General features: G+C 39.9%; 1 protein-coding gene across 3 annotated transcripts in view; it reads right to left on the bottom strand.

The window, feature by feature from the left end:
• Positions 1-27211, bottom strand: part of immp2l (inner mitochondrial membrane peptidase subunit 2) — a 568918-nt gene that overhangs the window by 235229 nt on the left and 306478 nt on the right. The window lies entirely within an intron of this gene.

The following is a 27211-nucleotide window of genomic DNA, read 5'->3' as shown; positions in this document are numbered from 1 at the left end:
TCATCTAATGTTCTTGATATATATTACTTATTATTTATTTTCAATAAATCTTGCGTTTGCGCAGTTCATTGTCTTTTGAACATTGGTTGTTTGTCCATCCTGTTGGGGGCATTCTTTCATTGATTTTATTGTGTTTTTAATATTTACTGTATATACCTGCAAGAAATATAAATCTCAAGGTTTTACATGGTGACATACATGTACTTTGATAGTAAACTTACTTCGAACCTTGAGCAATACAGTTGCTATCAAGTTGAGGTCCATAGTGATACAGTAGTATCAGATAGACTGGATTCCACCTGTCTTTATTGTTCTTTGATACAGTTTTTAAGAATAGGTTAAGTCGGTGAGCTTCAGGGAAAAGGGAGTAACAGTCATGGGAACAGAGAGGTAAATGGAATGAGGGGTTCTCATGTAGAGAACAAGCAACATTATGAAACTGGTTCCATTTTGTTGATTCAGCCTAATTCATTGTTACAATAGTCAAAAATTCTTGGATTAAAGTAAATTTATTTTCTAAGTACGTGTACGTCACTACATACAACACTGAGATTAATTTTTTGGTGGCATACTCAATAAATCTACCATGGAATAATAATAATAATAATAATAACAACAACAATAATACAACCAAGAAAGAGTACACAAATTTGGGCGTTCAACCAGAATGCAAAAGACAACAAACTGTGCAAAATCAAAAAGAAAGAAATAATAATTAAAAAAAGAAATAAATTGAATGAAGAACATATTCAAAAAAGAACATGAGATGAAGAGTCCTTGAAAGTGAGTCCATTAGTGGTGGGAACATTTCAATGAGGGAGACAAGTGAAGTTGAGTAAACTTTGGTTCAAGAGCCTGATGGCTGAGGGATAACAACTGTTCCTGAACTTGCTGGTGTAAATCCGGAGGCTCCTGTACCTTTTGCCTGATGGCAGCAGCCAGAATACGAGGGGTGAAGTTCGTGGCCTAAGGTAGAAGGAGTCAATTTTAGAAAACCTAGCACATTTATTTTTCAACATAATCCCCTCCTACATTTACACACTTAGTCCAGCAGTCATGGAGCATTCGGATCTTGGACCTCCAGAAGATGTCCACAGCAGGGGTGATTGATAAGTTCGTGGCTAAAGCAGAAGGAGATGAGTTATACAGCTCTCATTACATGCACATGCAGTTCAACTCTGAGTGATTATGCAGAAAGTTTGAAGTTAATAACTCATCTCCTTCTACCCTAGGCCACGAACTTATCAATCACCCCTGATGAGTTATTAACTTCAAATTTTCTGCATAATCACTCAAAGAGTTGAACTGTATGTGCATATAACAAGAGCTGTATAACTCATCTCCTTCTACCTTAGGCCACAAACTTATCAATCACCCCAGCTGTGGACACTTTCTGGAGGTCCAAGATCTGTATACTCCACGACTGCTGGATTAAGTGTGTAAATGTAGGAGGGGACTATGTTGAAAAATAAATGCACTAGGTTTTCTAAAATTGACTCCTTCTACCTTAGGCCACGAACTAATTAATCACCCCTCATAGACCATGCCCTGGGTAGTGGAGGTCTCTGATAATGGATGCTACTTTCATATGACAAAGCTTCATGTATATGTGCTCAGTGGTGGGGAGGCCTTTACCAATGTTCCCTCTAATTTTTAGTAGTCAGTGTGTGCAAAAATCTTATATTGTGCGAATTATTTTCCTGTGACAAAAGTATGTGCGCACTGAATGCACACATGGCACATTTTATGTAGGCTTACAAAATATTTGACATAAAACTGCACAGAATAGCAACAAAATAACATACACATTTAAGTCACTCAGTTATTTTTTCTCTCTCCTGTCTGTGGCATTTACCCATTCTTTGTAAACTCTATCTAGACTAATAGAATTTCCATCCAATTGATAGCTTTTGATTCTCATTAACATATCCAAATGACATTCACCTGAACCGTTTCTCAGCTTGTTTTTGAGTTGATTCATTAGGCTAAAACCTCGCTCACAGTCCACACTAGATGCAAGAAAGGTTTCCCCAATGTCCATCAACTGTGCAAGGTTGCAAAACTGTTCATTTTGAAGCACAAATGCCACCATTTGAGTAAAGTTTGAAATCAGTTTGGATTTAATTTTTTCTTGCATGGAAAATTTGAAATCATTAAATTGTCTAACTATTACAGTATTTTCAGCTAGAAAATCATGATATTTTAGGCATAAGGCATTAACTTGGTCATCGCCAAATGTGAAGTCACAATCTGCAATTGCGGAAAAATCAAAAGCTGACCATTCTTGTACCTCATCTTCAGGAAACCTTTCTTCTAAACGAACACAAAGACTATTTCTAAAAGTCAACAGAGAACTTGTATCTACTGTGACGTTTTCTTCACGTTGTTGGCTTAGCAAAACTTTAACTTTGTCACTCCACGAAACATTGTCTCCCAGATACTGCTTTCTTATCTTGTTAATTTTGCCTCGTGCAAAATGAAGGGAATCAATTGGTGTCAGGCCACTCTTTTACAGAATCTTGCACAGTGCAGCCAGTTTATCAAAGACATCACTTAAAACCTGTAAAGCTACTTTGTATGTGATGTTTATCAATTTCTTGTGACAGTATTTAGCCACAGGGGTCATTTGACTGATCTTTTTCAATAAAAATTTAGTAAGCTATCTACAAGATTTGAAGCAGATCTTTGTAAACTTTACGATATGAACACTGTCCGCCAAAGATGGCTGCTGCCGTGATGCAGCTGTACAAACCGGAACAGGAAAAGTGAGGTGACGTAAATTAGTGACGTGCATTGTGGTATTTGAAAAACTGACTAACTAGTTAACAGAGACATTTAGCTAAAAGATTATTTTCAATAAGTATAATTATTAATTACTACATTATTTTAGGTAACTAACCTTTGGTGCGCACATACATTTCCTTTGTGCACTGGTTGAAAAATGTGTGTGCGCGTGCACGTGCACAGCTGAGAGGGAACATAGGCCTTTATCCATGATCAACTGGGCTGTATTCACAACTGATTTTCCTTTCAAGGACACTGGTGTTTCCATACCAGGTTGTAATACAGCCAGTCAATATACTTTCCACACATACTGTATCTATAGAAGTCTGGCAAAGTTTTAGATATCATGCTGAATATTCACAAACTCCTAAGGAAGTAGAGGCACTGCTGTGCTTTCTTCATAATTGTGCTTACATGCTGGGCCCAGGGCCTTACAACATAGGAGCAGAATAAGGCCATTCAGCCTATTGAGTCTGCTTTGCCATTCCATCATGGCTGAACCCGGATCCCACTCAACCCCATACACCTGCCTTCTTGCCAAATCCTTTGCTATCCTGACCGATCAGGAAACTATCAACTTCTGCTTTAAATATACCCACAGACTTGGCCTCCCCCGCAGTCTGTGGCAGAGCATCCACAGATTCACCACTCTTTGGCTAAAAAACTTCTTCCTCCTTACTTCTGTTCGAAAAGGTTGCCCCTCAATCTTACGGCTACGCCCTCTAGCTTTGGATACTACCACCATAGGATACCTCCTCTCCACATCCACCCTATCCAGTCCTTTCAACATTTGGTAAATTTCATTGAGATCCCACCCAGCATTCTTCTAAATTCCAGTGAGTACAGGCCCAAAGCTGCCAAACACTCCTCATATGTTTACCTCTTACTCCCAAATCATCCTTGTGAACCTCCAATGACAACACATCCTTTCTGAGATATGGGGCCCAAAACTGTTGACAATATTCCAAGTCCGGCCTGGTTAGTGTCTTACAAAGGCACAGCATTATCTCCTTGCTTTTCTATTCTATTTGCCTTGAAATAAATGCCAACATTGCATTTGCCTTCTTTACCACAGACTCAACCTGTAAATTAACCTCCTGGGAGTCTTGCACAAGGACTCCCAATTCCCTCTGCACCTCTGAAGTTTGAACCTTCTCCCCATTTAGATAATAGTCTGCACTATTGTTCCTTTTACCAAAATGTGTTATCATATATTTCCCAACATTGTATTCCATCTGCCACTTTTATGCCCATTCTTTCAATTTGTCTATGTCCTGCTGCAATCGTATTGCTTCCTCAGCACGACCTACCCCTCCACTATTTTTGTATCACCTGCAAACTTTATCACAAAGCCATCAATTCCATCATCTAAATCATTGACAAACAATGCAAAAAAAATACTGACCCCTGAGGAACACCACTAGTCACTGGCAGCCAACCAGAAAAGGCCCCCTTATTCCCACTCACCGCCTCCTACCTGTCAGCCATTCCTCTATCCATGCCAGTATCCTTCCTGTAAAGCCATAGAATTTTATCTTGTTAAGCAGCCTCACTTGTGGCACCTTATCAAATACCTTTTGAAAATCCAAGTAAATGACACCCACTGCCTCTCCTTTGTCCACCCTGCTGATTAGTTCCTTGAAGAACTCTAACATATTTGTCAGGCAAGATTTCCCTTTACAGAAACCATGCTGACTTTGACTCATTTTGTCAATAGTCTCCAAGTACCCCAAAACCTCATCCTTAATATATCCAACACTCTTCCAACCACTAAGGTTAGGCTAACTGGTCTATAATTTCCTTTCCTTTGCCTTCCTCTCTTCTTTAAGAGTGGAGTGACATTGCAATCTTCCAATCCTTCGGGACCATGCCAAAATCAATTGATGCTTGAAAGATCATGACCAATGCATCTGTTATCTCTTCAACAACCTCCTTCTGGACTCTGGGATGTAGTCCATCTGGTCCAGGTGACTTATCCACCTTAAGACTTTTCAATTCACCTGGCACTTTTCATTTCTAATAGCAATGGTATTCACTCCTGCTCCCTGACACTCACAGACCTCTGGCATACTGCTAGTATCTTCCACAGTAAAGACCGATGCAAAGTATTTATTAAGTTCATCTGCCATTTGTTTGTGCCCCCTTACTACCACAGCAGCATCATTTTCCAATGGTCTAATATCACCTCTCTTTTACTCTTTATATAACTGAACTAACTTTTAGTATCCTGCTTTATATTATTGCCTAGTTTGTCCTTGTATTTCATTTTTACCATTCTTATGGCTTTTTAGTTGCCTTTTGCTGGATTTTAAAAACTTCCCAATCATCCAGCTTCCCGCTCAGTTTTGCTACTTTTTTTGCCCTTTCCTTGCCTTTTATGCAGTCTCTAACTTCCGTTGTCAGCCATGGTTGCCTACCCCTGCCATTTGAGAACAACTTCTGTGGGACATATATCTGTCCTGTGCTTTGTGAACTATTCCCAGAAACTTCTTCCATCTCTGCTCTGCTGTCATCCCCACTCATATCCTCCTCCAATCCACCTAGGCAGGCTCCTCTCTCATGCCTCTGTAATTCCCTTTATTCCATTGTAATACTGATACATGTAAGTTATGCTTCTCCCTCTCAAATTGCAGTATGAATTCAATTAAATTATGATCATTACTTCCTCAGAGTTCCTTTACATTAAGCTCCCTGACAAAAATCCAGGTTATTGCATAACACCCAATTTAAGACAGCCCTTCCCCGATTAGGCACAAGCACAAGCTGCTCTAAAAAACCCATCTCATAGGCATTCAACAAATATTCTCACCAACCTGATTTTCCCATTCCCTTTCATATTGAAAGTCTCCCATGACAATTGTGACATTACCCTTATTACATGCCTTTTCCAGGTCCCCTTATAATATCAACCTCACATATTGGCTACTACTTGGAGGCCTATATTTGATTTCCGTAATGATTTTTTTTAACCTTTTAGTTTTTTAACTCCACCCACAAAGAATCAACGTTCTCTGAACCTGCGTCACCTCTTTCTAAAGGAGTAATTCCATCTCTTACCAACAGAGCCACACCATTGACAATGTCCTCCTGCCAGTCCTTTTAAAAAAAAAACACGTATATCCTTTCATGTTCAGCTCCCAACTGTGGCCTTCTTTCAGCCACGACTCAGTGATGCCCACAATATCATACCAACCAATCTTTAGTTGTGCCATGAGTTCACCCACCATATTCCGAATGCTACGCACATTTAAATACAGGTCTTCCAGAATGGTAATACCAAGGAAGTTAAATAGGAAAAATTAGTTGGAAGTTCAAGGATTGGGAAGCTTTTAAAAACCAATAGAAGGCAACTAAAAAAGTCATTAAGAAGGTAAAGATGGAATACAAAAGTAAGTTAGCCAATAACATGAAGGAAGATACTAAAAGTTTCTTCAGATACATAAAAGTGTAAAAGAGAGGCAAGAGTGGATATCAGACCACTGGAAAACGATGCTGAAGAGGTAGTAAACGGGACAAATGATAGCGTATAAACTGAATACGTCTTTTGTATCAGTCTTCACTGTGTAAGACACTAGTAGTTTGGTGGAAGTTCCAGGATTCAGGGGTCATGAAGTGAGTGAAATTACCATTACTGGAGAGAAGGTTTTTTGGAAGCTGAAAGGTCTGAAGCTAGATAAATCACCTGGACCAGATAGTGTACACTGCAGGGTTCTGAAAAAGTTGGCTGAAGAGTTTGTGGAGACATTAGTAATGATCTTTCAAGAATCCCTAGATTCTGTAACAGTTCTGGAAGACTGGAATATTGCAAATGTCACTTCACTCTTCAAGAAGGCAGAGACGCAGAATAAAAGAAATTATGGGTCAGTTAATCTGACCTCAGTGGTTGGGAAGATGTTGGAGCCAATTATTAAGAATAAGGTCTCAGGGTATTTGGAAGCACATGATAAAATAGACAGTAGTCATCATTGTTTCTTCAAGGAAAAATCCTGCCTGACAAATCTGTTGAAATTTTTTGAAGAAATAACAAGTAGGATAGAAAAAGGTGAGCTGGTTTATGTCATGTACTTGGATTTTCAGAAGGTCTTTGAAAAGGTGCACTCATGAGGCTGCTTAACAAGCTACGAACCCATGGTATTAGGGGAAAGATTCTGGCATGGATAAAGCAGAGGCTGATTAGCAAGAGGCAAAGAAAGGGAATAAAGGGAGCCTTTTCTTGTTGGCTGCCAGTGACTAGTGGTGTTCCACAGGGGTCTGAGTTGGGAACAATTCTTTTTATGTTATATGCAAATGATTTGGATGATGGTATTGATGGTTTTGTGACAAAGTTTGCAGACAATATGAAGACAAGTGGAGGAAAAGGTAGTTTTGATGAACTAGAGAGGCCACAAAAGGACTTAGACAGATTAGGAGAATGGAGTACAGTGTCAGGAAGTGTATGTTCTTGCATTTGGTAGAAAAAATGAAAGGGTTTACTATTTTCTAAATGGAATGAAAATACAAAAAATCTGAGGCCAGAGTGACTAAGAGTTCTTGTGCAGGATTCCTTAATGGTTAATTTGCAGGTTGAGTCGGTGGCGAGGAAGGCAAATATGATGTTAGCATTCATTTAAAAAGGACTAGAATATAAAAGTAAGGATGTAAAGCTGAGACTTTATAAAGTACTGGTAAGACGTCACATGGAGTATTGTAAGCAGTTTACCATCCCTTATCTTAGAAAGGATGTGCTGAAATTGGTAAGGGTTCAAAAGAGGTTCACAAAAAGGATGGCTTGTCATATGAAAAGTGTTTGAAGGCTCTGGTTCAGTATTCACTGGAATTCAGAGGGATGAGGGGTGACCTCATTGAAGACTATTGAATGATTGAGTGGATGTGAAGAGGATGGTGAAGAGGAGAGTCAGACCAGAGGACATAGCCTCAGAATAGAAGGGTGCCCTTTTAGAACAGAGTTGTGGAGGAACTTCTTCAGCCAGAGATTGGTGAATCTGTGGAATTCTTTGTCGCTGGCAAGTTTTTATGTATACTTAAGGCAGAAGGTAGAAGATTGGGGCTCAGAAGAAAATTGGATCAGCCATGATGAAATGGTGGAGCAGACTTGATGGGCCAAAAGGCCCAATTCTGCTCCAGTACCTTCTGCTCTATGGTCTAAAGTTGCTGACACTCTGCACCTGTGATCTGCCAAAGCGGACTGGCGTATGAACCTCTGATTTCCTCCTCCTGAAGTCAATAATCAGCTCCATGGTCTTGCTGACATTCTGTATGATGTTATTATGACACCAGCAGCCAGATTTTCAATCTTTCTCAGAGATGCTGATTGATCACCAAGTAACAATTATCACATTTTACTCTGTTTAAATCAGCAGCTCTCAACATGGACCACTTTGGTAATGGTAGGGGTCCATGGCATAAAGAAGGTTGGGAAACCCCTGGGTTAAAAACCACCCAGTGATTAAGATATATATCTTTCTGCGGCAGTTGTTTTGCCTACTGTGTGAATATGATGCAGTCTCACTGGCCAACTGCAAAATCTGCTATTACTATCATAAGCAGATGGCATAGAAAAATAGATCTGCAGAAATTAAAATGTAGAGGGAGCTCTCCAACAGATGAATTGCATCTTCAGAGTGAAGTGGGGAGACATTAGTTTGATTACTAGAACAAACTATGGACTATTTCATACTGTCATTGACAGAAAAATGGTAAATGTTCTCATTTTATGCTAAGGGTTTATATATTCTCATTTGCACTGGAAGGAATGAAACCTATCCCCATTAAAGCACAGCTCTCCAAAAGTGACCTAAAGTGCTATAACATTCCTCATTTTCTAATCAAGCAACTTCTTTTCATCAGTACATTGCAGTCAACCTTCCTATCTTAAATATCCAGATGACCCTTAAAATGTACTTACACCTTAGGGAGGTCAAAGAGAGTGATTGGAGTGATTCAATGATTGCATTATTAGCATGGTATATTTCTTTTCATATTTCTTGAGTTAACTCAATTGACTTTGTATTAAAATTATTCAAAAACTTCTCATTTTATTTGTGAATATTTAACACACCATATAGTAATGCAAAGTGGCAGTTATAACGAGCAGCTTTATAGTTACCAAATCTGTGACCCAACTTTGTTCTCATCTATAAATCATGGCTTCTTTGCGGACACCAGCTTTTCCTGGGCTATGAAATTTTAATCATTTATTGGGATATCTGCATGCTTTCTGAATTAGTCAGCATCTAAAAGAAGCCTCAGGGCCATTCAAATTATCAGTCATCAATTCTTTATTTAACACTTGGCCAGTTCACTACTTTAACAAGAGGCTCAATCAGCGATCTAGATTGGGAAAAGCATTTATTATTAAATACAGTAATTCACCATTGGGAGATACTCTATTTAACCGAACAGCACTGACAGATCTCTTAGCTTTGTGAAGAAACATTGAGAAATGAGAGTTCCTAATATCAAATTCGGGTAAATATTTAAAAAGTGATTATTCTGGTAACAAGTTAGTGCAATGTGAGGATGCTGGTCTTTTAGATCTGAATTGACACAAGCAGAGATGTGAGAGCCCATCACTATTCAGAAATATTTAAAATATCTATAATTCATTGAAAAGATTACAATGCATTGCTGCACCAGCAGGCTGCTTTTCTCATAAATTCAATGTGAAGTTAATTATTAGGTTATAACGATCAGGTTAATGCTGAATACCATTGATACAATGTTGATTAAAGAACAAAGCACATCCAAACATTTATAGATTTTACATAGAATGCTCTTGAGTTTGGTATCCTATAAAAATTGTAATTGTATTTATACTAACAGTCCCGATGAAGGGTCCCAGCCCAAAATGTCAGTTGCTTATTCCTTTCTATGGAAACTGCCCAACCTACTGAGTTCCTCCAGTATTTTGTATGTGTTACATTGCAAAGTGGATTCTAGTCAATTGAGTCAATGGTTAATAGAGCAGCCACTTACTTGGGACAATTCTGAAAGAACAAAAAAAATTAATTAAGAAAACAGCCGCAATTCCTTAATTTATTTGGGACACTCTGCTGCTTTATTGGGACAGAAGACTGTTGCAAAACAATTTCTCACTAGCATCAGTCACATGCATGTGTGGCTGTTAGACACTACAGCATGGTTACAGCAAACTTTTTAAAATAGCATCATTTGCATGTGTTTGTGTTCAAAATGCAGTGACTTTTGTCACTCTTAGTTGGAGAGAAATAAGCAGTAACACAATTCAAAACTGTTTTGTTCATTGTGGTTTCAAGCATTCAGGCTTGGAGGTGACAGAAACAGGAGTGAGAATGAAACAATTTCACTACTTCAACAAGGTATCGACAATCATCTTAAATGTTACAATAAAAATGAAGATTTGTGGGATGCAATCATCAGAATCATTGTACGGAGGCAGTCCATTATGAGCACTAGGTGTCTGCTCTAATTTTGTTCATTTACAATCAATCAAAAGAACTCAGCAGTGTACACCAGATGAATTCTTCTGTCAATTACTATTAGGAACTAGAACACAGTTTTATGGTACTGTAGGAACATCGGTAGTGTTCTAACTTGTTCTGCACTTCACTTATATATATAATTTGTTACTCGCTTAAACAGTAGTTTGTCTCTTTCATGCCTTTTTAACTATCCCTATGAAACTTCAGCTATTTGGGCATCCGCTTAATTGGCCCAAAATTAGTAGTAGTAGTAGTAGTAATCATACTTTATTGATCCCAGGGGAAATTGCCCCCAACATTTGGTCCTAATGTGTCCAAATTAACTGGAATCCACTGTACTTATAATCATTTATTGCATCTAATCTATGCATAGCTCACTCACCATCATGAATGAAAATGAAATAAATGCATATGCTAGATATCCGAAAATATCTTACTCAAAACAGATTGATTAAATGGATCATGCATTCAGACTGAGTATCATTCAGAAAAAGCAATTGTATCAACTGCTGGCTAACGGCAGTTATCCACTGACCCATGCACTGAACAAATTACTGGTACACTGATCGAGATCAACTGGACTTTAAAGCTGTTGAACTGATTGGCTTCAGCTCCCTGGAACGAAAGAAGGAACCATATTGGAGTCTTGCCTTGAATCATAATCACAGCCCCAGGCAATAATACATATATATGAATTTTGGATTTTCCTGCTCAATCAATGAAGGAGAAAATACTCATCAAAAGTCATTCTTGGAAGTACAAATTGAAAATTATCAAAAATGCTTGGGGCCAGAAGTGTTTTGGATTTGGGATTTTTTCAGATTTTGGAATATATGAATGAGATAGCTTGAGATCACCATTATTTCTGACTCTAAATTAATGTAAGCAGTCTTTGTCTCATACTTGCTCATCACACATATGCACTTAACAGTAAAAATTATTATATACCATTAATATAATGAAAATATAATGTATGCAGGGTAACAAAACCAGGATCAGGAGAATACCTGAATCAGCTGTTGAACAACAACAAATAACGGCAGGTTTTCAGTCTCAACCTACAATGCCGTGTTTTGATTAAAAGGTTACAGCACACTGTATTTGTACTTAGGTTTTTTTAAAGGTTTTATGTAAGTTATAAAAACAATCAGCAACAAAGACATGTTCTGGTGTTACATTTCTGGTAATTCAGGGGAGAAGATTTAGGACGGAGATGAGGAGAAACTGTTTTTCCCAGAGAGTGGTGAATCTGTGGAATTCTCTGCCCAGGGAAGCAGTTGAGGGTTCTTCACTAAATATATTTAAGATACGGTTAGACAGATTTTTACATAGTAGGGGAATTAAGGGTTATGGGGAAAAGGCAGGTAGATGGAGCTGAGTTTACGGACAGATCAGCCATGATCTTATTGAATGGCGGGGCAGGCTCGATGGGCCGGATGACCTACTCCTGCTCCTATTTTTTATGTTCTGTGATCAGCAGATGCTTTAAAATTATAATGCCATACCTTTTCTTAAACTTCTGCAACCAGCCTGCTGACTATTCACCATTACCTTCAATTTTCTGTTTGTCGTGATAGATATTTGCTTGTTTCATAGTTAGCATACCATTAAGTGACATATGTTCACTCCAAAACTGACAACCAAGACCTGCATTTTTCACTTAATGCAGTGTTTTTTAATTTTTTATTAACTTCTGTTCATTCCATATCTGAGGTCACTTCTCAGAACTGTCTGTGGTACACAGAGATCTCTGAATTTGCTAGGAAAACTTCCCAGCACCTTGGAGAACTTTCCATTTGTGACATCATGTCAGCGCTCAAAAAAAAATAGTGTTTCAGATTTTGGATAAAGAGTACTTAATCTGTACCAGCTAGAACAATGGTAACACAGATGAGGCAGCCACAGACCAGTAATTTTGGCATCGCATCAAGAAAGGAAGCAATACCTTGCAAAACTTGTAACAATGTAACCTGATGAGCAGAATGTTCTTAAATATGAACAAAATGATATGAGATTTACATAGGCTGAATGGTATGGAATTGTTCTTTCCTTTTGGTGTATAATCCTACTACCTTTGATCGATTTATGTATATGTACACAGATCTCATTTCTTTTGTCAAGAAAACAATTCTAATTTAATGATAAAAACATCCCAATAAACTCTGAGTAATTTATGTCGATTTCATGGTTGACTATTCCAAGTATTTCAAAATAGTCTGAAGACCATCTATATCAGATAAATAATTAAGAGACTGTAAACTCATTCAAATTCTGATAGCAAGGCATGTGAGATTTCTGTTCACTAAGCAACACAATTACTTGAGAGAAAATATTAAGTATTTGTACCTCCATTACTGAGGAGAGCATCGTTTCGATCTTTACAATAATTCACATTTTTGTTTTGTGAGAGAAGGTCATTAGGCCACTTACACATGATGCTGCAATGAAATAATTCTTCCTACTGTATTGAAGAGTGCTCAAGCTTTCATGTACAGATAGACATTACAAAGCTAAATACCACATTTACACTTAAACATGGTGGGATTATATTGTCACTTTAAATAAGCTTGAACAAATTATTCTGAGTTACGCGAAAGTTTTGAGTCAAATAACTGGGTAACATAAAAGCCAGTACAAGCACTCTGGATAGTATTGGCATGATTAATTATTGTTACAATAATGAGGGCTTTCACACATGATTTTTTGCAGTCGAGAGCACAATACTTTTGAACACAGTTTATAAGTCGCCGCAAAAGCCCAGAACCCAAAACTCAGTATTCTCTCCTCCGTGAATCCAATTTCCATAACAGGGAAACAACTTAGTTGTTAATTTCTGTACTTACACGATTACACATCTATACTGTAAATGAAATTACTGTTCTGGATATATTTTTAAAGATTAGTTCTATTTTGTTTGAGACCTAAAATATTGAAATATTTCCATTGAATTTCATCAGAACTGCAGTACAAATAGATAATAAAAAATACTGTTGATTTCATGACATTACAATGAGGGAGTTTGATTGCTTTTGCTGAGTTCAGAATCAAAATCAGAATAAAGTTTATTATCACTGGCATGTGTTGTGAAATTTGTTAACTTAGCAGCAGCAGTTCAATGCAATACAGAATATAGAAAAATAAATAAATAAATCAATAACAGTATATGTATATTGAATAGATTAAAAATCATGCAAAAACAGAAATAATATGTATTAAAAAAGTGAGGTAGTGTTCAAGGGTTCAATGTCCATTTAGGAATCGGATGGCAGAGGGGAAGAAGCTGTTCCTGAATTGCTGAGTGTGTGCCTTCAGGCTTCTGTACCTCCTCCCTGATGGTAAGAGTGAGAAAGGGGCATGTCCTGGGTGCTGGAGGTCCTTAATAATGGACACTGCCCTTCCGAGACACCACTCTTTGAAGGTGTCCTGAGAACTTTATAAGCTAGTACCTAAGATGGAGCTGACTAAATTTACAACCCTCTGCAACTTCCTCCGGTCCTGTGCAGTAGCCCCCCCCACCACCACCACTCCCATACTAGACAGTGATGCAACCTGTCAGAATGCTCTCCACAGTACATCTATAGAAGTTTTTGAATGTATTTGTTGACATGCCTAATTTCTTCAAACTCCTAATAAAGTATAGCCACTGTCTTGCCTTCTTTATAACTACATCGATATGTTGGGACCAGGTTAGATCCTCAGAGATCTTGACACCCAGGAACTTGAGACCGCTCAAACTCTCTCCACTTCTGATCCCCCTATGAGGATTGGTACATGTTCCTTCATCTTACACTTCCTGAAGTCCACAATCAGCTCTGTCTTACTGATGTTGAGTGCCAGGCTGTTGATACGATACCACTCCAGTAGTTGGCATATCTCACTCCTGTATGCCCTCTCGTCACTGTGACAAGAATACACATAGATTACGATGTAGCTGTCCTGTACTGGCACCAGTGGAATCAGCAGTTGGTCTGCCACCTGTCTTCAGGAGAGAGAGAGATAAGGAAAACAATGGAGCAGCACTTGGAGATGTTAATGAAGGGGAAGGAGAGCTGTCAAGATCGGCTCTGCCTTTGAACCCTGAACTGTTTGAAGTGATGGACAGGCGATACCCCAGCAAGGGGATAAAAAGGGACAGGTTCGCTAAGGCAGGACACACGACACCCGAGGTAACAAGACCCTGGAAGCGGTGCGTCTCTCACAAGTCGGTGGGAAGTACCGGGCCATAGACGCACAGGGTGGAAAGGCACGATCGGTGGGAACCTGATGTGTGTCCACCCTTGCCTGGGTGCCAGGTTCACCGCAGGGAAACGATCGTATCTGGAAACGGAGGGGTCACGGTCAGTGACCTCAGATGACATCACAAAGGACTCGCCCGAAAGCTGACTGCGAAGGTCTGTGTGGAAGTCTTGAATATTCATTCGTTTTGCTCTCTCTCTCCTTCCCCCCACTGTCCATCGCCACGGCAGCTACTACTGCGAACTGAACTAAATTGAACTGAACTTTGCGTCACTTTGAAACTGGTCATTTACCCCTAGACAACGATAGAGCTTGATTGATCCTGTTATCTTAATTCTGTGTACATGTACGTTTATCATTGCTGAACTGTTGCATTCATTGTCCTTTTGATTAGAGTACTGTGTTGCTTGTTTCTTTAATAAAACTTTCTTAGTTCTAGTAATCCAGACTCCAACTGAGTGATCCATTTCTGCTGTCCTGAAGTCCTCAATCAGCTCTGTCTTACTGATGTTGAGTGCCAGGCTGTTGATACGATACCACCCCAGTAGTTGGCATATCTCGCTCCTGTATGCCCTCTCGTCACCATCTGAGATTCTATCATCAATGGTTGTATCACCAGCAAATTTATAGATGGTATTTGAGCTATATCTAGCCACACAGTCATGGGTATGGAGAGAGTAGAGCAGTGGGCTAAGCACATACTCCTGAGGTGCACCGGTGTTGACCATCAGCAAGGAGGAGATGTTATCACCAATCTGCACAGATTGTGGTATTCTGGTTAGGAAGCTGAGGATCCAATTACAGAGGCCCAGTTTCTGCAACTTCTCAATCAGGATTGTGGGAATGATGGTATTAAATTCTAGCTATAGTCAATGAAGAGCATCCTGACAGTGTTGTCCAGGTGTCCTAAAGCTGTGTGAAGAGCCATTGAGGTTGCATCTGCCGTTGACCTATTGTGGCTATAGGCAAATTGCAATGGATCCAGGTCCTTGCTGAGGCAGGAGTTCAATCTAATCATGACCAACCTCTCAAAGCATTTCCATTGTAGATGTGAGTGCTACTGGGCGATAGTCATTAAGGCAGCTCACAGTGTTCTTATTAGGCATTGCTATTATTGTTACCTTTTTTTTACGATATAAATTTTATTGAATTCTTTTACAAATTTTTCCCCAAACCCTTGAGTCAGTGTTGAAATTATGTAAATCATAGTTGACAAAACATAAAATTATCCATAAAATTAAAAAACATGGCAGAAATAAATATCAATATAATAACCATGTGTGTCTATTTAGACCTCTAATAACATAAAAGACTGCCATTCAGCGATATGCTTCACCACACATTCACCACTATTTCCCCCCCCCCCCCAGAAACCTAAATATTTGCCCCATTTTGTGTACAGATGTCCAACCTATCAAACTGTTTGTAAGACATGCGTTCAAAAGCTGCCACTTTGGCTATTTCTATGACCCACTCCTGAAATGATGCTCCCCCCAAGTTCCTCCAACCTCTAAGTACAATTTGTCTTCCTACCACTATACTTGTCCGGATCCAATTTTGAGAGTGCTTATCCCCAAGTAACCCAAGTGTGTCTCCCAAGACAAAAAGTCTGGGGCAGAAAGGGAGTTAAATACCCAAAACTTCACCAATATACTTATGTATCATAATCCAAAATTCTTGAATTCTGGGACAGGACCAGAGGGCATGTACTAAGTCCCCTTTATCCGCCTCACAGAGCCAGCATTCAGGGGTGTTTTTTTAACCCTAATCTATGTAACCTTGCTGGAGTCTAATAGAAACGGTGTAGGATCTTAAACTGAATAAGGCACATCCTCAAGTCTCTTGCCATTGTTTTGACATTTTTGCAAATTTTGTCCCACACCTTTGTCTCAAAAGTCACACTCAGGTCTTTTTCCCATGCTCTTTTAAGACCCAACAGAAATTTGTCCCCGGAGATTTGTGTTAAAGCTGAATAATAAGTTGAGGCTTTGTGACCTTTACCATATGCAGCCAGTACAGTAGATAGTATTGTAGCAACTTGTGGAGGTTGCTGTGTAGAACCAAAAGTCCTATGTAGCAAATGACGCAGTTAAGGATATCTCCAAAATTGTGACCTAGAGATACTGTACTGTTGGGTTAATTGATTAAAAGATTTTAACTGTCACCATTATAAAAGTCTCCCAATTTAATTATACCTTTCCCTTGCCATTTCCTCCAGAAGAAAGGGGACTTATCAATACACAGCTTTGGATTCATCCAGATACCCGAGGCTTTATTGAAATATGGATTAAATTTAAATAATCTGGCTAGTTTATTCCAAAACAAATGCATATGCGACATAATTGGGTGAGACCTTGCCTCAGGAGGTAACTTGATAGACAAACATTGTAATGGAGGGATGAGAGGAAGAGCAGAACACTCAATACGATACCAAGGAGGCGCTCTCTCTGGAGGGAGAGACCAATGTGCTGAATGTTTAAGAGTAAAGGCATAGTAATAGTATATTAACTTCAGCAAACCTAAGCCCCCCCTTTCAACTGGCAATTGTAATTTGTTAAAGTTTAAGCATGGGCGTTTACCATTCCAAATAAAAGCCTTAATTATTTTATCAAATTGCTTAAAATATGTTAATGGGATTTGAACTGGTAACGACTGGAACAGATAATTAACCTTTGGAATGCTATTCAGCTTCAAGGCATTTACTTTACCTGACATTGACAAATACAATGATGACCATCTGTCTACATCACATAAAATTCTCTGCAATAATGGATCAAAATTTACCTTTACTAAATCCTTCAGTTGAGGGGGAAAATTAATACCTAAATATTGTATACTCTTCTTTGGTCCGTGAAATTGGCCTGGGTAAAAAGCAGATGCAGGGCAATATGCAGTCAACAGTAGTGCTTCCAATTTTGTCCAATTAACCTTATAACCTGAGAATCTGGAGTAAGACTTTAAAATGTTAAAAAGACATGGCATCGGTCTACTAGGGTCTGACACAAATAATAAAATACCATCCACATAAAGCATTAGGTTATGAACCTGTCCTCCCACAGATATCCCTATAAAGTTCTCATTCTCTCTGATAGCTGCTGCCAGGGGCTCCAAAGCTAGACAGAACAACATTGGGGAAAGGGGGAACCCTGTCGGGTACCCCTTTTAAGAGAGAAGTAGAGTGAAGTGTAACCACTAGCTTGAACCGCTGTTTCAGGGTTATTATATAACAGTCTAATCCATTTTAAAAAGATGGGTCCAAATCCAAAAAATTGAAGAACCTTAAACAGATAGCCCAATTCCACTCAATCAAATGCTTTTTCAGCATCGAGTGAGGTAGCTGCTATAGGTGACTGATTATACCAACTACATGATATTCACAAGACGCCTTATGTTATCAGATGAGCTGCGGCCCCTGATAAATCCCATCTGATCACTATGTATCAACCGTGTTATTACTGTGTCTAAACGCTTTGCAAGGACCTTTGATAAAATTTTCACATCTATTGGGATTAGGGAAATTGGTCTATAATCAGACAGTTCTTTACTTTCTTTCAGAATCAATGTAATTAGCGCTTGGGATAAAGTAGGGGATAATTTACCCCGCTCTATAGACTCATTGTACATATTCAGTAGTAGTGGAGCTAGCTCCTCCGCATAGCATTTTAAAAATTCCACTGTAAATCCATCTGGGCCAGGAGCTTTCCCAGTAACTCATCAGGGGTGATTGATAAGTTTGTGGCCTAAGGTAGAAGGAGATGAGTTATTAACTTCAAACTTTCTGCATAATCACCCAGAGTTGAACTGCATGTGCATGTAATGAGAGCTGTATAACTCATTTCCTTCTACCTTAGGCCACAAACTTATCAATCACCCCTGCTGTGGACACTTCCTGGAGGTCCAAGATCCGTATGCTCCATGATCGCTGGACTAGGTGTGTAAATGTAGGAGGGGACTATGTTGAAAAATAAATGTGGTAGGTTTTCTAAAATTGACTCCTTCTACCTTAAGCCACAAACCTATCAATCATCCCTTGTAAAACTCTTGGAATGCATCATTAATATCTTTAGGGTTCATCAAAGTATCACCTGTTGCTGATCTAATAGCTGGGATGATAGATATTGATTCTCTCTGTTTTATACACCTTGCCAGAAGCTTGCCAGCTTTCTCCCCCGATTCAAATTGCCTTTGTCTTGCCCTGAAAAGCCAAAGTTCTACTTTCTGGGATAATATTAGATTGCATTGATATTTCAGCCACGTTAGTTCTCTCAAACCTTTGAATGACATCCGCTGCTTCAATTTTGTCTCAATCTCTTTGACTTTATTTTCTAAGTTTGTAATTTTCTGATTATTGTTTTTTTATATAAGCATATTGAATAGTATATCCCCTCAAAACTGCCTTCAGGGTTTCCCAGTTAGTCTCTGCCGAGGAGGCCGTAGGTGTATTTATCTCTAAATACGCCTTGATTTGTTGTCTCATAGCTTGCCTAGATATTGAATTTTGTAACAAGGATGAATTAAATCTCTATCTATGTGACTGCATTCTCTTATACTGAGGTATTGTCTCTTGACAAACCCAAGCATGATCTGATATTACTGTATAATATTACCAATTGCACATTGAGACACAAACTGAATAAGTGACTTAGATATAAGGAAGAAATCAATCCTTGTGTATATTTTATGAACTGCAGAAAAAAAAGTGTAATCCCCCCCAATGGGATTCATAAGGCGCCAAACATCCACAAGCCCGAGGGCTTTACACATTTTTTTGCACCATCACAGTGAGTTTTGAAGTTCTATATGACAACATCTTACTACGGTCAATGATTGGATCCATTACCAAATTAAAATCTCCCCCAAGTATGATATCATAAACTCCAATAGAAAGTAACTTTCCTTTAAGATCAACAAAAAATCCTGCATCTTCTATATTAGGTGCATATGTGTTTGCTAAAATATGTTGCTTCTGTACTTCTGCAAAAATAATAAGAATTCTCCCTGCTTCATCTTTGATCTGTTTCTCACAGCTAAACGGCAGCCGCCTATTGGTAAGTGTTATAACGCCCCTGCTTTTAATTGATCCTGCACTGTAAAAAACATGATCTGTAAAAACCCCCCAGTAGCTTTACTGATTCCTCTGCTGATAAATGTGTTTCCTGTAGAAATACCACATCCCATTTTTGTCTCTTAAGCTGATTCATTACTTTTCTCCTTTTTATAGGATTCCCCAGACCGTTAACATTCCATGTGGTGAAACATATTTTATCTGAATTAAGAGAAGTCATAGTTAGGGCAAACAAACACATACACTACAATATTTTGACACTGACTCATAAACCCCCGTTTAAATTGAAAAGTAACAAAATGGCACGGAAAACTCTCCCGTGCGCAACAGTGGCCACAGAACACAGCCAAACGTCCCTTCCACAAAGGATTATAGTCCATGAAACGCCCAGACCAATTTTATCTGCTCAGAAACAACACCAGTGCAATTTCACAGTCAACATAGCACACTTAACGGTATGTCAGCCCTAGTGAGATTAGGGTAGCTTCAGTACAGTACAATCCGGCAAGATTTAAAAGAATAACAAACATAACCCGACTCACATCTTGCTCAATTTAATTAGCGTATCTCAATAAATTTTCTTGCTTTACGTGGGCACTCAAAAAACTTGAAACCATCCTTAGTCTCTATTCTTAGCTTGGCTAGGGTAAAGCAGCACAAAGCTCGTATTCCACCCCCGAAGCACCTTCTTACATTCTTTAAACTTTCCTAGTTTTACTTGCGTGGGTCTGGAGAAGTCCAGGAAGATCACAACATGATTGTTGTCCCAGGAAAACTTGCCCTTGACCCTCGCCGCTTGCAGCACAAAATCTTGATCCTTTGACTTGAGGAACCTTGCGAGGATAGACCGAGGCCTATCTCTGGTACTGGGTCTAGGGCCCAGCGCTCTGTGTGTGCGTTCTATTTCAAGCTTTTCCTCCCGATCACCGACAAGCTCTGAGACTAGTTTATCCATGAACACAATGATATCCTGCCCCTCTTTTCCCTCCGGAATGCTGATGAATCGCAGATTGTTGCGCCAATTACGGTTCTCCATGTCCTCCAGTTTATCTGTTAGCTGGTCAATATCCACTTTGGTAGCCAATGGGTTGACATTTTGTTCCCTATCCGCCGCTTCTAGATAGCCAACCCGCTTCTCGACATCTGCAAGCCTGGTTATCAGCGATGACAGCTTTGACTCCACTAACTATATAGATTGGCGTATATCTTCAAGGTTTTCCAGGTCGTCCGAGATTTTTTTCAAAGCCTCATATATGTCAGCCAAGTCATGACTCGCCTCATGTTGGTCTCCCTCAGATGATGGTCCTCTGCCATTTTGATCAGAGGCCGTCTGCCCGGAGCACTGTGACCTCAAATGCCTCTTAATATCTCCGAAAGCCTTCGTTTTAAGTTATTTTGGCATCTTACATGGACAGTGAAAGCTAATTTTTAAAGGATAATTATATACCACCAGCGCGGAGCACTGTTCTAAGCAGCCAGCTCTGTCATTGCGTCACGTGAGTCCATTTTGAAGTTACCTTTTTGCAGCAAGTGGGAACTTCCGCCCATAGCAGTGAGAGGTTGAAAATGTCCTTGAATACTCCCACCAGTTGGTTGGCACAGGTTTTCAGATCCTTACCAGGTACTTCACTGAGTTCTTCTGCCTTGCCAGGGTTCACCCTCTTTAAAGACAGCCTAACATCGGCCTTTGGGACAGAGATCACAGGGTCATCAGGTGCAGCAGGGATCTTCACAGCTGCAGTTATATTCTCCCCTTCAAAGCTGGCATAGAAGGCGTTGAGTTCATCTGATAGTGAAGCATTGCTGCCATTCATGCTATTGGGTTTCGCTTTGTAGGAAGTAATGTCTTGCAAACCCTTTCAGGGTTGTCGTACATCCGATGTCGCCTCCAACCACTTTCAAAATAGTCCCTTCGCCCTTGAAAAAGTCTCTGCAAATCCTACCTGGGTTTCTGGTACAGACCTGGATCACCAGACTCAAATTCCACATTCTAGTGTTCTCATATTCTACTGTTTATAGTGTTCAATATCGCAAGATTAATTCCACAATTATTCAAAGTTATGAAGTCCTCATCCAAATGAGTACAATCATAATTTTTAAATGGTAGTTATATAAACTTGTTTCTATGAACAAAATATTGCATAACACTGTTGTAGTGATGGCACTGTCTATTAACATTTGTACTTTCTCTACGACTTCCTTAATGGACACAATCTTAAACAATTTTGTTTCAATGAAAAATAGATACCATTAACTGGAAAACTCACAACACGCTGGAGGAACTCAGCAGGTCGGGCAGCATCCGTGGAAATGAATAGTCAATGTTTCAGGCAGGAACCCTTCATCAGGACTGAAGAGGGAAGGGGCAGAGGCCCCATAAAGAAGGTAGAGGTAGGATGGGAAGGAGAAGGCTGGTAGGTTCCAGGTGAAAAACCAGGAACGGGCAGAGCTGCTCCAGCCTATGGTCAGGCCACACTTAGATCCCCTCCAGTTCGCCTACCAGCCCCGACTAGGAGTTGAGGATGCCATCGTCTTCCTGCTGAACCGTGTCTACGCCTACCTGGACAAGCCAGAAGGTCATGTTTTTTGACTTCTCCAGTGCATTCAACACCATCCGCCCTCCTCTGCTGGGGTAGAAGCTGACAGCAATGCAGGTGGATGCTTTCCTGGTGTCATGGATTCTTGATTACCTGACTGGCAGACCACAGTATGTGTGCTTGCAACACTGTGTGTCCGACAGAGTGATCAGCAGCACTGGGGCTCCACAGGGGACTGTCTTGTCTCCCTTTCTCTTCACCATTTACACCTCGGACTTCAACTACTGCACAGAGTCTTGTCATCTTCAGAAGTTTTCTGATGACTCCGCCATAGTTGGATGCATCAGCAAGGGAGATGAGGCTGAGTACCAGGCTACGGTAGGAAACTTTGTCACATGGTGTGAGCAGAATTATCTGCAGCTTAATATGAAAAAGACTAAGGAGCTGGTGGTAGACCTGAGGAGAGCTAAGGTACCGGTGACCCCTGTTTCCATCCAGGGGGTCAGTGTGGACATGGTGGAGGACTACAAATACCTGGGGATATGAATTGACAATAAACTGGACTGGTCAAAGAACACTGAGGCTGTCTACAAGAATGGCCAGAGCCGTCTCTATTTCCTGAGGAGACTGAGGTCCTTTAACATCTGCCGGATGATGCTGAGGATGTTCTACGAGTCTGTGGTGGCCAGTGCTATCATGTTTGCTGTTGTGTGCTGGGGCAGCAGGCTGAGGGTGGCAGACACCAACAGAATCAACGAACTCATTCATAAGGCCAGTGGTGTTGTGGGGATGGAACTGGACTCTCTCACGGTGGTGTCTGAAAAGAGGATGCTGTCCAAGTTGCATGTCATCTTGGTCAATGTCTCCCACCCACTACATAATGTACCGGGTGGGCACAGGAGTACATTCAGCCAGAGACTCATTCCACCGAGATGCAGCACAGAGCGTCATAGGAAGTCATTCCTGCCTGTGGCCATCAAACTTTACAACTCCTCCCTTGGAGGGTCAGACATCCTGAGCCAATTGGCTGGTCCTGGACTTACTTCATAATTTACTGGCATAATTTACGTAATACTTTTTAACTATTTATGGTTCTACTACTATTTATTATTTATGGAGCAACTGTAACGAAAACCAATTTCCCCCAGGATTAATAAAGTATGACTATGACTATGACTAGATACGGGTGGGGGAGGGGAAGCAGGGAGCGGATAGGCAGGAAATGTGAAGGAGGAATAGGGGAAAACACAATGGGTAGTAGATTGAGGCGGAACCATGAGTGAGGTGATAGGCAGCTGGGGGAGGGGGCAGAGTGAAATAGGGATAGGGGAAGGGAGGGGGAGGGAATTACTGGAAGTTGGAGAATTCTACCCCCTTTTGGAGAATTTTAGGAATAAACAGCATGGCTTCAATTTATTTATTAGTTTGTGTGATATCAGGAAGCCCCAATACACTGTGCAATCCCTGCTCTGTGTTGGCCATGTTGAAGAAATGCGAGATAGTCTTTTGGTGGAAGAATGTGAAAAAGGCACAAAGAAAGATGACCTACTCTCTGAGAATTCAAAAGGAAAAATTTTATCAAATTTGGAATAAATGGATTGAATTTATAACCCCAGAGCGAGCAGACTTTAGATGACTCTCCTAATGGTTTATACTGTTTGTCTCACCAACATAGTAATAGTGTTAACGTAAGCACCCTTGGCTCAAATATTTACTGTTCTTTCTTTTGGAAAATGTGGAATTAACACAAGTAAAGAAAAGATCTGAGGAAATTTTGGATGAGAAAGAAATGGACCAGAAGAGATACATGGAAAGTAGTATTCAACTACTATTATTAATATTTTTATAACTATTATCATTTAGTTTAATAGAGTGGTATTACAATTGCACATAAACATCTATTTGAGTGCCTAATTATTTTCTATATTATCTCAATGTGCACTTGTGAATGTACAAATTAATATAGATTTACTCACATAAAAAATGGAAAAGGTTATATATGTAAAAAAAAGTTTGTATTACTTGTGAATACCTTATCCAAATAAAAATAGAATTAAAAAAAAGAAAAAGGCACAAAGAAAATGGGATGATGAGAGCTGCCACAATGCAAACAATTACTTTATCTCTGAATATGGGCATGTTGTTCATGCAAAAGTACACCAGAAGTTCAAAAATATGCCAGAGGTTGAATTAGATGCTGGTGCTGGGACAGGGCTTCAGGTTCATGGATCATTGGGATCTCTTCTGGGGGAAGCATGACCTGTACAAAATTAACAGGTTGCACCTGAACCCGAGGGGGACCAATAATCTCATGGGCAGGTTTGTTAGGGCTGTTGGGGAGGGTTCAAACTAATTTGGCAGGTGGATGGGAACTGGAGTGAAGAGATTCAGGATAGGATGGATGGTAAAAAAGCAAAGACAGCATGCAGTCAGACTGTCAGGAATCGGACAAAATTGCAGCCAGCAGAGTGAGTATCAGAGCATTAGGGATGCAGAATCAAAAATGGTAGTAAATACAGTACTCAAAGTGTTATATCTCAATGCAGAGTATAAGAAATAAGGTGGATCTTGTTGCACTATTACAGATTGTCAGGTATGATATTGTGACCGTTGAAGGATGGTTGTAGTTGGGAGCTGAATGTCTGCGGTTACACATTGTATCAGAGGGATAGGAAAGAGGCAGAGGGGGTGGCATAGTTCTGCTGATAAAGAATAGCATCAAATCATTAGCAAGATGTGACATATGATCAGAAGATGTTGTATTCTTGTGGGAAGAGTTAAGAAACTGCAAGGGTTAAAAGACCCTGATAGCAGTTACGTATATACAGGCCTCCAAACTAGTTGGGATGTGGACTACAGTTTACAATGGGAAATAGAAAACAACATGTCAAAGGGCAATGTTATGATAGTCATGGGAGATTTTAACATGTTGGTAGATTGGGAAAATCAGATTGGTAATGGATCTTAAGAGAGTGAATTTGTTGAATGCCTATGAGATGGCTTTTTAGAACAGTGTGTTGTTGAGCCTACTAGGTGATCAGCTATATACTGGACTGGGTGTTAAGGAATGAACCAGAGGTGATTAGGGAGCTGAAGGTAAAGAAACACTTAGGAGAGAATGATCACAATATAATAGCATTCAATTTTAAATTTGATAGGTGGAAAGTAAAGTCTGACATAGCAGTATTCAGTGGAGTAATAGAAATTACAGTGGTATGACAGAGGAGTTGACCAAAGTAAATTGGAAGGAGATGCTAGCAGGGATGTCAGCAGAGCAGCAATGGAGAGAGTTTCTGGGAAAAATGAGGAAACTGTTCAACAAGATAAAATCCTATGGCATTACAGGAAAGATACTGGCATGGATAGAGGAATGGCTGACAGCCAGGAGGCAGCAAGTGGGAATAAACTGGGGTTTTTCTGGTTGGCTGCCAGTGACTAGCGATGTTCCTTAGGGGTCAGTATTGGGACCATCACTTTTCACATTGTTTGTCAATGATTTAGATGATGGAATTGAAGGCTTTGTGGCAAAGTTTGCAATGATACAAAGATAGGTGGAGGGGTAGGTAATGCTGAGGAAGCAATGCGATTGCAGCATAACTTAAGAATGGGCAAAAAAGTGGATGACGGAATACAATATTGGGAAATGTAAGATAATGCATTTTAGTAAAAAGAACAATACTGCAGACTATTATCTAAATGGGGAGAAGGTTCAAACATCAGAGGTGCAGAGGGAGATCAGGGTCCTTGTGTGAGACTCCCAGATTTAATTAACAGATTGAGTCTGTGGTAAAGACAGCATATGCAATGATGACATTTATTTCAAGGGGAATAGAATAGAAAAACAAAGAGATAATGCAGAGGCTTTATAAGACACTAGTCAGACTGCACTTGGTGTATTGTCAACAGTTTTGGACCCCATATCTCAGAAAGGATGTGTAGGATCACTTCATTGTATCCTGGATAATGGAGTACCTGACTGGCAGGCCACTGTATGTGTTGCTTCAGGTTGTGTGTCAGAAATGGCTATAAGCAGCACTGGGGCCGCAAAGTAGACTATATTGGCTCCCTTCCTGGTTATCCTGAATACCTTGGATTTTAGATACAACACTGAGTCATGTCATCTGCAGAAATTCTCTGATGACTCAAAAGTAGTTGGGTGTATAAAGGGAGGATGGGAGGATGAATGCAGGGTCCTGGTAGAGGATTTTGCCAAATGGTGTAAGCTGAATCATCTGGAGCTCAACATTACTAAGACGAAGGAGATGGTGATGGACTTTAGGAAGATAAAGCCTGCATTGCTCTCTGTTACTATTGATGATGAGGACATGGATGTGGTGAGGACCTACAGGTACCTGGGTATGCACCTGGATGACAGACTTGAGTGGAGCACCAACACAAAGGCTGTGTACAAGAAGGGCCAGTGTCGCCTCTACTTCCTGAGGAGACTGAGGTGCTTTGGAGTATGCAGGCCCTTCTCTCACAAGTTCTAGCAGTCTGTTGTTGCTAGTACAATCTTCTATGCAGTGATGTGCTGGGGCAATGGCATCAACATGGATAATGCCAACATAATCAATAAGCTGATTAGAAAGTCTGACTCTGTCATAGAAGTCAAACTGGACACTATGGAAGCTGTGATAGAACAAGGGACCCTACTGAAAATCCTGGTAATTCTGGACAATGTTTCTCACCCTCTGCATTCCATCTTGGCTACAGAGAAGCACTCTTAGCAATAGGCTAAGACAACTGTGCTGCTCCACAGAGTGCTATATGAGGTCATTCTTACCCTCGGCCTTTAGGCTCTATAATGAGTCAACCTATAGCCAGGGAAGTGATGACCTGTAGACTGCTTAGGTAATGTATTTTTTTATTCTTTCTTACTTCTCTTCTAATATTTGTATATTTGTATATCTGTGCACTTGTAATGCTACTGTGATGCTGGAATTTCCTTTGGGATCAATAAAGTATCCATCTATGTTTACTCTTCAGGCTTCTAAATTTATGCACATTTGTCAAAGTAAATTAGACCATAAGACATAGGAGCAGAATTAGGCCTATTGGCCCATGGTATCTGCTCCAGCATTCCATCATGATCTTATTATCCCTCTCAAACCCATTCTCCTGCCTTCTCC

Source organism: Mobula birostris, chromosome 9 (genome assembly GCF_030028105.1).
Source record: "Mobula birostris isolate sMobBir1 chromosome 9, sMobBir1.hap1, whole genome shotgun sequence".
In the NCBI taxonomy this organism is placed as follows: Eukaryota; Metazoa; Chordata; class Chondrichthyes; order Myliobatiformes; family Myliobatidae; genus Mobula; species Mobula birostris.
Note: the sequence above shows the minus strand (reverse complement) of the source record. Positions and strands in the feature narration are given on the sequence as shown.